Here is a 14347-nt window from a genome sequence, read left to right as displayed (position 1 = left end):
ACTATATTCTGAGAAACAAATTGCTACAGTAAGAACAAAACTATTAACAAACTATATTCTGATAAACAAATTGTTACAATAATAACAGAACTTTTAACAAACTATAATCTGATAAACAAATTGCTACAATAATAACAACTATTAACAAACTATATTCTGATAAACAAATTGTTACAATAATAACACAACTTCTAACAAACTATATTCTGATAAACAAATTGCTACAATAATAACATAACTATTAACAAACTATATAATGCTACAATAATTGCAGTTCTGAGAGGATCAATATTTATACTCCGCAACCATCTCTACGGTCAACAATGATCTTCAACTAATTAATTAGTAGCTACTTATTTATTCAGTCATTTCTTGTCGTTGTTGTAAGACTCCCTTCAACTTAAACATATGTATGTTATTTATACTTCCAACTGACTATTGCTCAATATGCTCTGTCTTTGTGGCAGCTGTTAATACAGGGAGCTGTTATCGTTTAGATAGATAAATAAATAAATAACAAACTATATTCTGATAACAAATTGCTACAATAATAACAGAACTTCTAACAAACTATATTCTGATAAACAAATTGCTACAATAATAACAGAACTATTAACAAACTATATTCTGATAAACAAATTGCTACAATAACAACAGAACTATTAACAAACTATATTCTGATAAACAAATTGCTACAATAATAACAGAACTATTAACAAACTATATTCTGATAAACAAATTGCTACAATAATAACAGAACTATTAACAAACTATAGTCTGATAAACAAATTGCTACAATAATAACAGAACTATTAACAAACTATATTCTGATAAACAAATTGCTACAATAATAACAGAACTATTAACAAACTATATTCTGATAAACAAATTGCTACAATAATAACAGAACTTCTAACAAACTATATTCTGATAAACAAATTGCTACAATAATAACGGAACTATTAACAAACTATATCCTGATAAACAAATTGCTACAATAATAACAGAATTTTTAACAAACTATATTCTGATAAATAAATGCTACAATAATAACAGAACTTTTAACAAACTATAATCTGATAAACAAATTGCTACAATAATAACAGAACTATTAACAAACTATATTCTGATAAACAAATTGTTACAATAATAACAGAACTTCTAACAAACTATATTCTGATAAACAAATTGCTACAATAATAACAGAACTATTAACAAACTATATTCTGATAAACAAATTTATACAGTCATTAGATAACTATTAACAAACGCTACTAGATACTCATAGAGTAGTCACAAACATCATAAGATACGACTTCTTTCGTAAATATTTTCTTGTAAGTACTTACATAATTCTATACTTACTTATTATCGTATAGACTAATATATACAAATATTGATTGTAATACTAATACTACTACACACTACTACTACTACTACTACTACTACTACTACTACTACTACTACTACTACAACTACTACTACTACTACTACTATTACTATTATTGCTACTACTATTATAATACTACTAATAATAACAATGCTACTCATTACCATTTTCAATCATGTATTAAGTCCTCTATAACCCATTACTTTTTCATACCATCTGTCCTTAGAACTCTTTGGCTATCTTATCCTTTCATAAATACACTTTATAATATTTCTTGGTAATCTCCCTAGTTTAATTCTTTCTATGTATGTCTACTTCATTTACATCCTAAGATGTACTCTATAATTGCTGTATTTATAGTTCATGTAGTGTATCTTCGTTTCTGCGGGAATCTGGTCTGCAGTATACATTAAATTTAGCCTTTCTTTTTATGAGCTTCATCCCTGTAGCTGTCAGTCTCGCCCCATGTACTCTCTCACAGTCCAGACATCATTTTTGTAAGCCAAGACTTGTCGTACCAAAGACTTATGAAGTCTTTCTCTGGCTTATTTATGAAGTTTAGATAATCTGATCATTTGATTTATGAAACCGTAACCCTAATAAATTTCAATACCTTTACTGACATTGATTCTTCTTGTAGTTTTCCTGTAAATGAAATGGTTGTAAAAAATTACTTTTGGAATTATGGAATTTTCTATAGCCTACATACTATAGCCTACTTCCTAATAATAAAAACTAGAATTTTAGGCTTTTGTGGGCATATTTTTATTTCCAAAATTTAAAGCTATCATTTCGAACTTTTGGACGACTTCTTCAAGACAGTTTTGTGATTTAGTTATGGAAATCCGTCAGAATGCTTCCTATGAGGTTTATGAGGAGGTTGGTTGCGTCTCTTCGATGGCTCTACTAGACGTGCTGATATCATCATACTTGATCGCCAGAAGGATAAGGTTGACATTCTCGATCCCACAATCCGTTTCGAGATGCATGAGCAACAGCCACAAGAGGTGTGTCGTGAAAAACAAGTCATCTATGAGCCTTGTTGTCAGCATTTCGGAGCATCACACATTGGACAGTTTTTGGGCTCATGTTCGGTGCCCGTGGTACGATCCCACGAGAAAATTTAAATCAACTTAAACAATTTAAAATTTCTGATGCAACGATTGATGCCATAGGATTTCATGTGTTAAAATCATCCTTAGCTCTAATTAGTAATCATTTGTACCCAAGAAACTTTTATTGTAAATGATTTCCTATGTTTTCTTATCATTTATTTTAATGTTTTTTTTCTTTCAAATTGTCACATAATTGTTTTTCATCATTGTTCATTGTGAATTGATTAGTAGGCCGATCTATCGGACCCTTATTTAGGGCGACTCTTTTTGGAAGAATTTTTTTTTTACTATCGATACCGGTATCGAGAACGATGTTAATAACAATAGTAACTATAGTAGTTATAGGGCATTAAACATTAATTGACCGCAGTTACTGTGTATGTTTATTTATAATCATACATATAGTGTTTACATAATATTAGCTTGAAGAATGATTGTATGAGATGTGGTTGGTATAAGCCTACCTACTTTCAGTGAGAGTGAAAGAGAGATGGTGTAGTTGTACGATACATTTACCGCTTCGTAATTTAATTACTCGAAGAATGACATTTGGAGAATTAAGTCAGAGACTCAGTGCACTTTAAACTCAGGACAAAACTTGATGTATTTTATTATTTCTTTAAGTCGAGTTCCGATTCCCCCAACTTTAATTTTAATTGTTACTTGTCTTAATTTATGTTGGAAAAAGTTTCAAAGCTTTTAAAATATATGTTCTGAAAGTTTTTGTCAAAGGAGAATGTAGTAGAGAATTTTTAACTTATTACAATACATTAAAAACTATAGTCTGTTAGAAAACTCCTTCCGCATTGAGTAGAACGCTCAGAAAACCGCTAAGTATGAAAAACTCGATGGTAGCACTGGAAGCTGGCAACTGTCCAGACACTCACAGGTTGAGACCGACCATAGAGTAAATATATAGATAGAGTGCTCCTGATCTACTGCGCAGGGTATCAACATTGGAAACGTAAGTCACGTGAATTTAGTATGCCGCATACGATTCTGTAGTGTTTTTTATATGTGGGTTCTTGATTATGATTTTTTATTGAAATGTATTCAAATTAAGATAAATTATTATGTACTGATTATAGCCGCAGTGATGGCGAACTGCTGTTGTTGCTATGGATGCAAAGAAACATAAATGAAAGGAGCAAACATCGTTTCATTCTTAGGTATCGCACACACGTAACCGCAATTTAATGTAAATTTCATATTGAAGACTAGCCGTACCCGTGCGCTCCGTTGCACCTGTTAGAAATAAATATAAAGTAATTACATAATTAAAATAGGACGTTTGATCCAGGGAACATTCGTGTTTGATAGAAGGATAAATCGTTTAATATGTTACTTAATTTAAATTGTATTTAAATAATTAAAATGCGGTCATTTTGATCCAGAGAGCAATCATTTGGTGCAATGACAATTCCTTTAACATGTTTCTTAATTGTTATTACATGCAACCATAGTTTAATGAAGATTTACATATCATTTAGTTTTAATGTGTATACTTTATATTACTTGCTATATGTTTCAGAATTTACTGTAATAACATTGTAGAATTATGTCCATCTAAAGAAACTACACTTTCCAATGGTGAAATAATAATTAAACAATTAATTAGCTTCCGATATTACTTCATACAAACACAGAAACATTCTCTGTAGGCTATGTTTAATAGCTTTCGATTGTTGTTGTCCAAGGCCTCTTATAGACGAAGTCATTTGTTTTTATTTCAGTACAGCGCCTTAAATGTCGTTGTTATTGTAATTTTAAAACTCATTTATCTAATTAAATATCAGTCCTATTAAAATTTTGTATGGAATAAAACTTATCGGATATTATTTTTAAAGAAACTTTTGTTATGTAGCATTTTTCATGAAAATTAATAATAAGGGAGATATCTCGATTTATTTAATTCAAGCCCCCTTATAACCCCCTTTTAAATAAAGTATTTTGAATGCCATATAGTCTAAAATCTAAGTTACAACGAACTTAATTTATATTCCAATTTTCATATAAATCGGTTCAGCCATTATCCCGTGAAAAGGTAACAAATATCCAGAAAGACAGACAGACATACAAACAAAAATTTCAAAAATGCGATTTTCGGTTTCAGGATGGTTAATTATAGCCTACATGTTAACACCAATTATTTTTGGAAAATCGAAAATTACCAGAAACATTTTGGCTACAGATTTATTATTGGTATACATTTAGTTTTTACTTCCTACATAACTTAAATGATTTATTATCATTATATGTTTCATTTTATAGTTTTTATAGATTTTTAGATATTTGTTCCAGGATTTCCCTTTCTCTTCCTTGATACTTTTCCATAACATTGCTGATTTTTCTTTCAGTTCTAAATGTTTTTTACGAGTTTCTTGCAGTTAATCTTCCTTCATTCCTACCTTTCTTTACTTCTTGTAATTTCTAAGTTCAGAATGGATATTACTGAACATAGACTCTTTCCATTTTCAAATCAGAAACAAAAATAAAACATTTTAACGAACGCAAGTGTAGTTTCATTCCCTAGACTGGATGATGAATTCTACGTGCCTATGTCGGCTACAATCTCTGACACAAAGCAGAATATTTTTTTATTGTACGAATGCTTTTTCTGAAAAGACTAAACTATTTAATATATCATGATAAAGCTAATGATGTTGATGATGATGACTAGGGCTCGGAAGTTTGTAACCTAAAAATCACGGAAAAACGACCTATAAAATGACCTTAAATTTCTGAAAAGACATTAAAATAAAAAAGTGACCAAGATTATAATAATAATAATAATAATAATAATACTTACTTACTTACTGGCTTTTAAGGAACCCGTAGGTTCATTGCCGCCCTCACATAAGCCCGTCATCGGTCCCTATCCTGAGCAAGATTAATCCAGTCTCTATCATCATATTCCACCTCCCTCAAATCCATTTTAATATTATCTTCCCATCTACGTCTCGGCCTCCCCAAAGGTCTTTTACCTCCGGTCTCCCAACTAACACTCTATATGCATTTCTGGATTCGCCAATAATAATAAGAAAAAAAAATAATAATAATAATAACTCCTTTTTACTTCAACTGACGTCATGGACGCATACTTGAAACGCTCAAGGTCCCCTGGTGAAAAATCTTCATCAAAAGTATTGAAGTCAGAGTTTTCACTTTGAAGAACTTTCTCGACTTCACACATTGACTGGTACCCAATGCTGTTTTCCAATAACTTTTTCATTTTCTGTCTAACGTCTTGTCCAATTTTTCCTACACGTTTCTGCAAATTGTTAACTCGCTTTAGTTCATTCACTCCATGCATGTTATGTGAACCATTTTTGTGTAAAATGATTTAATTGCCTTGGTCGCTTTCACCATATATCTGGGTGCATATGCACTTTCTTTAATTTCACACAACTTATAAAATAGTATAGCCTACTTCCATCTGTGGAAAATACATTGTCACCAAACTCTGTCACTAACTGTAGCAAAACACTTTGTCTATTTTACTTCACTTTCGGCATTCGTACGTCTTCACTTATGTGGTACAATAAAATGCTGACTGCGGGCACTGCGGCTGCAGCATTTGTTCTGTTGCGTTGAATGGTGGAAGCACTTAACACACGTGTTCAGGAGTCAAGACTGGTGCAACCATAAGGAAAATTCGTGCATGACGCAAACAATCTGCAGGAGGTTCCCATTTATGGACTACAACCACAACGTAAAAAATGTCTGCTGAAAGCAGAAAAGGGCAAAAAAAATTCAACAAAAAGTATATTTCCTTAAAAATGACCAATACACAACAAAAGATCGGAAAATGCAAAAAGATACAAAATAAAAGTAGGCTATATTAGTTCGTGTTGAAGTGAAACGAGTTTATATTACATCCTGCATTGTCTGTGATGTCTCAGAAGAAAGATGATATTTAATCAACTTCCGAGTCCCAATAATGACGATGAAGGTATGTAGATTATATTGAAAATTTCACGTATAGAACGGTAGTTGAAATCATTAAAACAAATATTAAAAATAAAATTATGTCCTTTACGTCGCACAAGAGTACTTTAAAGAAACTGTCTTCCATATGCGGGAAGTAAGAAGTGATTTGCCAAAGGAAAAACGGATCCTTGTGAAGAATTTTCACTTTATGAAACCACCGTGACTCAATTTACACTTTTCACTCTCTGAGAGAATAGATCTACTTATTCATTTCTAAGGTTAGTCTGAAGGAGGAATTACTAAAACCTTTAAAACGTCAGTTAGTAGTGGAATCTCATAAAGTATTGCCAGCGCTCCTAGAAGGTAGACAGCCAGGCGAGCTTTGAAGTGCAACATGAAAAGCTGTGGAACATGTAAGAGAGACTCACGTGACCGGATATTGACAAGTGAGCGAGCGAGAGGAGAAGGTGAAGATGTATTATTTTAAGGGAAAATAATAGAGTTCTTCCTGTGTATGGTGAAACTGAAGACGAAGCCTACAGCAGGTGATCAAATATCTAAGAGGCCGCACGAAATTTCTTCCTCCATCAAATATGAATCCTGAGATGTCTAGTCGTCACATCGTTGACCGCTAATAAAATTGCTCTTACATCATAGGGCTACACACCGTTGTCCAGGAGCCTATTTCACCAACTTTTCACTTTGCGCCTTGAACTTTTCATTGCAGTTTCTGTTCCACTGTCACTCTTTCAAAACTGGTTCCAAAAGTGAAAAGTGAAAAGGAAAAGTAGTGAAAACTTTTCAAATAATGATGATGATAATAATTTGTTTCCATCTCATTATATAGATAACATTTTGCTATCAGATATACGCAATACTTCCACAAGGTAATGAGTTTTGGAATAATATTCTGAGGAAATTCTACATATAGCAACAGTATATTCCTTACTTACATTAGGCCTACTTACTTACGGCTTTTAAGAAACCCGGAAGTTCATTGCCGCCCTCACATAAGCCCGCCATCGGTCCCTATCCTAAGCAAGATTAATCCAGTCTCTACCATCATATCCCACCACCCTCAAATCCATTTTAATATTATCATCCCATCTACGTCTTGGCCTCCCCAAAGGTCTTTTACCTCCGGCCTCCCAACTAACACACCATTCTGGATTCGCCCATACGTGCTACATGCCCTGCCCATCTCAAAGTCTGGATTTAATGTTCTTAATTATGTCAGGTGAAGAATGCAATGCGTGCTGTTCTGTGTTGTGTAACTTTCTCCATTCTCCTGTAGCTTCACCCCTCTTAGCCCCAAATATTTTCCTAAGCACCTTATTCTCAAACACTCTTAACTTATGTTTCTCTCTCAAAGTGAGAGTCCAAGTTTCACAACCGTACAGAACAACTGGTAATATAACTGTTTTATAAATTCTAACTTTGAGAGCAGACTGGATGATAAAAGTTCATTGCTGCCCTCACATAAGCAATTAGATGAATGAGTAGTTAGATGGCCTGTTCGGCAAGTAGGTGAATTGATAGTTAGATCGCTTGATAGGCAGCTAGATTAATGGATATTTATATGGCTTAATAGACATGTAAATGAATAGGTAGTTGAATGACTTGATAAGCAAGTAGAATAATGAGTAGTTAGATGTCTTGATAGGCCGGTAGATGAGTGAGTAGTTACATGGCTTGATAGACAGATGGAAAGAGGTTCGAAGATAAGTGGATAAAAGATGGAATGGATGGGTGAAAATGTTTTTACGAATTTATTTTATTTTACGACGCTTTATCAACAGCTTAGGTTATTTAGCTTCTGAATGAGATGAAGGTGATAATGCCGGTGAAATGAATCCGGGGTCCAACACTGAAAGTTACTCAGCATTTACTCATGTTGGGTTGAGGGAAAACCCCGGAAAAAACCTCAACCAGGTAACTTGTCCCGACCGCGAATTGAACCCTGGCCACCTGGTTTCGCGGCTAGACGCGTTAACCGTTACTCCACATGAGTGGACTTTTTTACGAATGTTTCATTCTTGTTTATAAGTTCAAGTAACCTTTCGTCACTTGTTTTTTTCTGTACAAATAGTATTGAATCGTCATATTTTAGTTTTAACATACTCGTTGACCTCTCTTAGATTTAACTGAAATCAGACACTTGGCCAAGGGATAAGAAAAACAGAATTGATCTGAAATACGAAATACGAAAAGCCTGATATCCCATAAGGGAAACGGTCTCCTACAGGAGTGTAGTGTGAGCTGAAGGTCTACTACACTTGGGGAGCCAGTCCAAGAGAGCTTATACTATACTTACAAACTAAACACATAAACAAATTATACCAACTGAGCACGAAAAACTATACACACTAAACACATAAATTATGCAAACTAAACATCCACAAAAAACTATGCAAACTAAACACATAAATTCTAATCTGAACACACAACTATCCACACTAAACACATGATAAAAAAAGAAAAAAAAATACACAAACTGAACACATATACAGTCTTAACTCACACACAAACTAAAGACATAAAAACCTATACATATTGCACACATAAATTATACAGTCTAAACACACAAACTATCTAAACTAAACACACAAAAACCATACAATTGAACACAAAAATTATACTAACTAAATATATGAACTGTACCAACTATACACGGACTCAAACTATCCAAACTGACACACACAAAAATAACTATATAAACAATGCACAACTATACACAGTTTACATAGTGTTCGTAATTTCTTCCAGTCGTTTCCATGCCTGCCTGTCCCTCGCTGTTCTCGTCCACTGTGCTCCAGTCTCTCTCTGGAAAGCGTCCGACCACCTTCTCCTTGGACGTCTTCTGCTTCTTTTCCCAATGCGTGGGTCCCACATGGTCCAGGCATAGGTCCACCTGTTGCAGTCCATCCTACTCACGTGTCACGTGTGTACGTTTTGTAAGCAATGTTCGTAAATATGATCATATTACCCCATCCCTGGAAGCAATAGGTTGGCTTAAACTAGATAAGAAAAGAAATTTACATTCACTTCTCTTTCTCTTCGAAATCTTGAACTCTTCTATTCCTTCGTACCTGTCGTCTCGCTTCACTTACCTTTCTTCCCACCACAATCTGAACACACGCTCTCGCCATGAAACAATACTAACAATACCATCCCATCGCACCTCCTCATACTCATCCTCTTTCACAATAGCCCTGCCAAGACTCTGGAATTCTTTACCTGCTAGCATCAGGGACTGTCGAAATAAAATTCAATTCAAACGCAAACTTACTAGGCACTTGGTCAGTAATTGAGACTCGTTCAGACATGGTTTCTTGTAAATAGTTCTTTTAATCTACAACAAAATATCTCAATATCCGGTAATTTCATCACTATAGAATTTTGTTATTGTAGGTTTAATTTGTAATTTTGTAAATACAAAAATATTCTTTGTTCTTAACTTCTATGATAAAATGTCTAGCTTTCATTAATCAGGTATTCTTGTCGTACTTTAATTTTTATTGTAATTGTAATTGTAATTGTAAATTTAATATTAATTGTAATCTTATTGTTCATGTTATAGTTGTAATCCCCTGGTAGAGGGGCAGAGAAGGCCTGACGGCCTTATCTCTACCAGGTTAAATAAATAAATCTAATCTAATCTAATCTAATTTCCATTTGAGACGTTGCGCAAACCTCACTGCATCCTGCATACCGCTTCTTATTCGGATGTCGGTGTTTCTTGCAGTCTCAGCTGGAGGACTTTTCTTTCCATTTTCCTCTGGCACACACGAAGCAGGTTTTTCTGTTGTTCTGTCAGAGACCAAACTTGGGGTACGTAGAACATTACTGGGATCTGAAATACAGGGTGATTCAAAAGTCTCTTGACATTTTTCTGGTATCGCTAATACATGGACTTCTTATATAGATAATTGGAAAGAATGCTCATCATACAAGAAAGAATAGCAGTCGTTTCAGCTCGACTACGTGAAGTGACCTACGAACAGGTCCGACAAGATTTCGAGAGAAGATTCAGGAAACCAGGGCCTAGCAGGCAAGCTATCAGAGATCTGGTAAACAAATTCCAATGAACTGGCAATGTTGCGGATGAGGAGCGTTCAGGGAGACCGGCTACAACACCAGAAACAGTGCAAGTCATACAGGATGCCATCACACGGAGTGTCACCGCTTCTACCAGGAAACTGAGTAGGGATGTTTCACAAAGCACTGTATGGCGTACCTTACGCTATACCTTGAAGAAACGTCCTTATCACATCCAGATACTGCACAAGCTTGAATCTGAGGATTTTGAAGCTCGACAAGCAATGTGTTTTGATTTGTTAGATACAGTCGAAAATGAAAATCTGGTAAACAATGTGCTGTTCAGTGATGAAGCAACATTTCATACATGTGGTCGCGTGAACAGGCACAATTGTAGGATTTGGGGAGAACAGCTTAACGTAATCCAAGAGTGGCAATGGGACTCACCGAAGGTAAGTGTCTGGATGGGTATGACACAAATTTACGGGCCGTTAAAGTTCGCAGAGCGAACAATTACAGGGAATACCTACCTTGACATGCTACAACACTTCTTGGTACCGCAGCTGGAACAGGATGGAATAACATACACTGTTGTTTTCCAGCAAGATGGCGCACCACCTCATTTTGCCTTAATTGTAAGAGAATACCTCAATGAACACTTTCCCAATAAGTGGGTAGGTCGTGGCTCACCGAGAATTTGAACGTCCCGCTCTCCAGACCTGACGCCCTTAAGACGTTTTCGCCTGGGGATTCACTCTAAGGTGTATCGAACACAGATCGACACCCTACAGCAATTATGACAGCGAATAACTTCAGCAGCAGACGAGATCACACCCACTATGCTGAACAAAGTGCTCCGATCTACGGAAGAAAGATGGAAGCTCAGCTTAGACGTAGAGGGCAACCACATTGAAATGCACTAAATGTAGTCTTTGGTATAGTATGTTTCAGAAGTACAGGAACTTTTGCAATTGCACGCTGTTTTGTATAAAATGTCACGAGACTTTTGAATCACCCTGTACTCTAGTTAAATAAAAGTTCTTTGTATCTGAACTTAGAGATAAATCCAAGTATTTGCTTCAATAATTACAGCGCGTCTGGGATTTTGAGAAAGAACTGTCTCAAACATGCACTTAATGGTTTCGTATTTGTGGTCATCAAGTTTTAAAAACTGAATATAACAATTCGTTAGGTAAGGAAACGCGACTGGAGCTATTCGGAACGAGAATGCGGCATTGCTTGCAATATAACCAAAGCAAAATTGGTTTCGTAGAAGTTCACAGTTTCTTTTCTTTATATATTCTCTTGGGAAGTGGTGGAACGCTTTTATTCTCAGTTTTTTTTCTCCGGAATTCAATTTATTTGCCATTTAAGAAGCATTAAACTATTTCCTACATTAAGAAACTTTCCATGTAGAAAGTAGGACATATTTCAGAGTACAGACTTTGAATGTCTGATTTAATCGAGTTTACCAAACTCTGGTCTTATAAAGGTTAATTAGTTCTGTTAATATTATATTGCAACGCGTGTTTATATTGCGGCATGCCTGGTTTCTTTTCGAGTTCAGAAATACAAGTTGTTCTTGAACTTGCATAATACTTTGACTTAATAAGTTTGTTAATGAAGGGATAAATTAAACGGGTTTATTAAAAGTAAATGGGAATAAAGATCTAATAAAATATTGAACTTATTAATTCAGAATAAGAAACCGTTGTTAAATACTTCAGATAGCGAAATAAAGTATCTTGTTACGAATCCTTCAAATAAGCCTCGGAATGGGACTGATTCTCGGCACGACCACAGCAAAGGAATATGGACTCTCACTTTGAGAGAGGAACATAGGTTAAGGGTGTTTGAGAATAAGGTACTTAGGAAAATATTTGGGGCTAAGAGGGATGAAGTTACAGGAGAATGGAGAAAGTTCCACAACACAGAACTGCACGCATTGTATTCTTCACCTGACATAAGGAACATTAAATCCAGACGTTTGAGATGGGCAGGGCATGTAGAACGTATGGGCGAATCCAGAAATGCATATAGAATGTTAGTTGGGAGGCCGGAGGGAAAAAGACCTTTAGGGAGGCCGAGACGTAGATGGGATGATAATATTAAAATGGATTTGAGGGAGGTGGGATATGATGATAGAGACTGGATTAATCTTGCTTAGGATAGGGACCAATGGCGGGCTTATGTGAGGGCGGCAATGAACCTCCGGATTCCTTAAAAGCCAGTAAGTAAATAAGTAAGAAGTAGGGTATACATAGAACGAACATAATATGAATAACCGTATTAGCACATACAATAAAGTCCTAAGGCATGATTTTTATTTATATAAAGCAACAAAGGAATTAACAACACATTTTTAGCTTCAGAACACTAGCCAATTAAAGAATAATGATACTTCTCAATAGTTCATTCTCTATTTGTAATATTCTTTTACCCTTAAAACTAAATAAAAAAGTATTTTACAAACAACTTCAAATTAGTGTAACTCTGTAAATATTGTGAATATAATTCATGTTTAAATGACATTTTTTGCTCAGAATGTCTTCGAAAATAAGCATCGTAATTCACTATAACTCTTCGTGAATCATCCTGTATAAAGAAGACGGGAAACTGTTATCATTACGTCACAACTTTTTGTTTTTGTAGAGGTACATGGTTTCGAGAGAGACATTGCGACGATACCCCACTCGCAGGTCAGAAACAAATACAAACGGAACGGAGTTTGACTCCAGTGAGTGAGAGGGTGGGGGTTGGAGGAGGTAGGAAGCAAGAGAAATGCATAGCTATCATTGCGAGCCAAATATGCTCGCGAGTCACATTTTCGCCACGGCTGCTTTTAAAGAGCGTGTAACAACATTTGTGGGTAGTCATATGTAGACAGCTTTTATGTCTTTGTAGAAGAACAGTGCCTGATCTATTGGCATTGCCCCAGCTATTGATTAAACAGCGTCGTTTGAGACCGTTTTGTATACTTTGGTTGGGAATCTTAGGTAGGATATTTGTATCTGTTGTAATTTGAGACTGGCTCTTTTGGATATGGTGTGACGCCAGGCTTCTGCAATGTAGATAATGACTGAAAGACTGTCATGGTTATATTTCGTTAGAAGGTGATGATAGGAAAGGCCCCATGTTGTTTTAGATCAACGGATTAAGTTGTTATGGATGTGCAATAATTTGTTTTCTTAAAACTATCAGGATACCAATCCATTTTGTTCTCTAGCATTATTCCTAGGTATTTTAGTTTCTGGGACGACGTATGGACCCCATGTGGCGACTGTAGAATTTCTTAAGTGTTCTTCTCTTTTTCGTATATACATACGAGCTATTCCATATGAAATCGATCAGTAAAAAATATCGCATTTTTTTATACTCTAATTTTTTTCCCTATTTATACAAGGTGCTGAGGAGAGTGCATTTTCAAAAATATACTATCGAAAGTCAAACGGTTTTCGTATTGTTGAGCGACAAATTTAGCGCATTTTATAAAAACAAGCCTCTTTCAGCGCTCAGAACTGTGGAACCATTTACTGCAGAATATTGAACGGGAGCTCATTTTGAAGCTGACATTTGGTAGGTTATGATAAGAAGTAATACTTATTTTTATTGTACACAGAGAGACAGATAATCTGATTTTACTTACCTTTAGGCTTTTTGCCAATTTGTAAAAATGTAAAAAAAAAAAATTGAGAAAAAATCTTGCATTATTAAGAGGGATTCGGCATTGTTTGCTTAGAGATATGACAATAAGTTTCGAGGGTATTAAATAGATTATTTTCACACGCCTGGAGTTGAACGGCGCAGTACCGCAAGCACTGGGCGAGAGCTGAAGATAAGCGAGCGTTGGGCGTCATTTTACTCCTGTGTTAAT

Source organism: Periplaneta americana, chromosome 12, assembly GCF_040183065.1.
Source record: "Periplaneta americana isolate PAMFEO1 chromosome 12, P.americana_PAMFEO1_priV1, whole genome shotgun sequence".
Lineage (NCBI taxonomy): Eukaryota > Metazoa > Arthropoda > Insecta > Blattodea > Blattidae > Periplaneta > Periplaneta americana.
This window is presented reverse-complemented; position numbering follows the sequence as displayed.